Source organism: Microtus pennsylvanicus, chromosome 12 (assembly GCF_037038515.1).
Source record: "Microtus pennsylvanicus isolate mMicPen1 chromosome 12, mMicPen1.hap1, whole genome shotgun sequence".
Taxonomy (NCBI): domain Eukaryota; kingdom Metazoa; phylum Chordata; class Mammalia; order Rodentia; family Cricetidae; genus Microtus; species Microtus pennsylvanicus.
Window position 1 is genome coordinate 23,413,586 of NC_134590.1, and position 2,835 is coordinate 23,416,420.

General features: G+C 40.6%; 1 pseudogene; it reads left to right on the plus strand.

Annotated features, from left to right (window-relative positions):
* Positions 1-561: 561 nt before the first annotated feature.
* Positions 562-1,329, plus strand: LOC142832361 (uncharacterized; annotated as a pseudogene).
* Positions 1,330-2,835: the final 1,506 nt, after the last annotated feature.

Consider the following 2,835-nt stretch of genomic DNA (forward strand, 5'->3'; position numbering starts at 1 on the left):
CAGGTGCAGCCACATCAACAACCTGTTCTTCAAGAAGTTAAAGGAAAGCTGGAGCCCTACCTAGTCCATGATCCCAGAGCCCAATAAAGTCTTCTCTCATCTACTAGAGAAGTAAACAAACAAACAAAAAAAAACCCACAAAAACAAACAAAAATCACCAAAAATAAAACAACAAAAGATAAATAATTTTATTTACAAATATAACTTATTGAATATCGTAATTTGAAAATTTGATTACTAAATATAGAAACGTGCTATAAAATTGAATACTCTGTCATGTAAAAGTAGAAGTAAAATATTCCACACCAAACTCGCAACACACAAATTTTAAATTATGAAACATCTGCAGAACCTCAAACGGTCTGGAAAATTTTAAAGGATATGTTCACAAAGTGTCTGCAGAAAAACAATTTACCTCTTTAAAATAGTCTATATCCCTAGAATAATGCCTGTAGGAAGTTAAGGCCTACCAAGCCAAAAGAACCAACGTGGAGTCTGCCTAGCGCTGTCAGAAGTCCTGACCATGCCCAACTAATAAGGAGTGACCATTATTTTTACAATATGTATTCTAACTCAAGGTTTATTCAACCTCCATCTCGGACTCCAGCACCAGTGCAGGTTCAAGTAGTGTCTCTAGCAGCTCAGAAAACTCCAGCACATCCTGAAGTTCCAGGTCTAGAAGCTCCTCAAGCTCCCGAAGTCCTGCTCAGTGCAGGTATGACAACAGGCTGCGTTCTCACTGCAAATCCAAACCGTCTAAAAGAGATGGAAAGGAGACTAACAGGTGTCCTCTTCACCTAAACCCACCAAAGCGCACACTTGGAGGCTCACCAGCAATGTGAAGTTTGAGAATCCAGATGAATCGAGAAGGCACTGAAACCCATGGATGGAGGACAAATTGATGGCCAAGAGATCACTGATACTGCTGTGTTGGCACCCTGTCCTCTGCCACCCCCACGGCTACTCAACCCACCTAGAAGTATGTTAGCACCACCTCCCATGTAGTGCAGGTCACCCCACGGATGAGCTCTCTGTCTCCAAGGAGCAGGTCTCCTCTGCATAGGTCTCAATCTCCAGGCTGTTGCTGCCATAGGAGCCGTTCCAGCTCCATCTCCTCCTATAAGCAAGGACCTTGATTCATACCTCTGTAACTTATGTTCCCCAACTCAGTTTTGTTCTTTCTGTAGCCAAATGAGGGTCTGTCTGTAGGGAAGGATCCCATACCGGGGTGGGTTTTGAATACAGTAGTTGAGATATTTCCTCTGCAGGAGGATTCTGGCTACAGAGGCACCGTTCATTCAGGATTGTGCCCACAAAGGTACCCTGTAATTTTCTGGCTTGAACATTCACACCTTCCTGTTATTGAGAGTCTGCTTGGCAACAGAGCCAGTGTTGCAACACACCGGTTTCCACATAAGACCAAGGACTAGTCAGTTAACCTGGTGGTTCCCTTGCTATTTCTGTGCCCCAAGCTGTTGTGCTGTTAGGCTTGACCATGTCCCTTTCAGAGTCCTCTTGAACGTCTAGGGTTAAATACTTTTATTTTTCCCTGTCGGCATGTCTCTGTTACTCTCTGAAATGGTTGACTCAGTTAATTCTACTGGGTTCTCATGGAAACTACCTCCACACTCACTGTCACATTCGTGGTGATGCTGCACGTTAATCTTGGCAGTATCTTCATTGTCTCTTTTTGCTTTTGTTTTGTAGTCAGTACTATAAAATTTGTTTTGAGCTTTGTAGATTTGGAATACTTTAGATAAGGTTGTGCTTGTACTTCTGTAGAGTGGAAGGACTGTATTGACTAAACCTCGGATTCGAATGCAGATTGAAAAAAAGTGGTTGCTCCTTATTGGCAAGGCATGGTCAGGACACTGACAGAGCTAGACAGACTCCAGGTTGGCTCCTTTGTCCTGGTAAGCCTTACTTCCTACAAATGTCTTCTACAAAATAGGGGAAGTTATTATGTAGTAAATAATAATTATTATAGAGTAATGGATTCTACATTCTATTGAAAGCAGATGAACAGTTTAGGGGCAATGAATTATGGTAATGATAAAAATATATCTGTCCACTAGCTACTTTCTTTTAATCTGTTTTAAATGTAAATGTTTGATTAATGGATAAAAGGGTTTCTGTTCACTGTAGGTAAAAGGCACTGTACTATGAAAAGAGAGCAAGAAGAAAATAAAGTGTTTAACTGAGACTTTGTGGGATATACACGGGCAGCATTAGCATCCTCAGAGCCAACAACTGCAGATAGATGAAGACAGTGTGAAGAGCATGCAGGTCCTCAGAGGCCACATCAGTGCTCTGAGCATCAGGTTTGGCAACTTTCCTGGATAGGATAATCCTGAGTAGAGGTGGTCTTTATAGTGTGCCAGAAACTTGGTTGAAACCTGCAGATGACTCACAGGAACTTCTAAGGATTGATACAGATTAATTTTCTGAGCCCTTGACTTTAGTCTTCTTGCTCAAAGTCATGCATGTGTCCTGAGCCATAATTTAAACTCCAAATGTCTGCTCCCAAACTGTATATTATACTGAGAATCTGATTTGCATAAACTTATGGATCTCAGCCTTGTTTGTACACTTGGAGAGTATGAGAAACATGGGATGCGAAGAGAGATGAAGACCATACTACATAAATAGTTTTGGGTAACTGCTGTGAATTTACTTTCATTTTCATTAAAAAAATCTGTGGGAAATAAGTTATAGAGAAATAGATGAAGTGGCTTTTCTTAATTTAAAGAATATTTCCCATGTTTGTAATATATCCCTGCAAAATGTGCTAGGGGTCTTGATATAAATATATTTTGTAACATATTTATTTCTTGT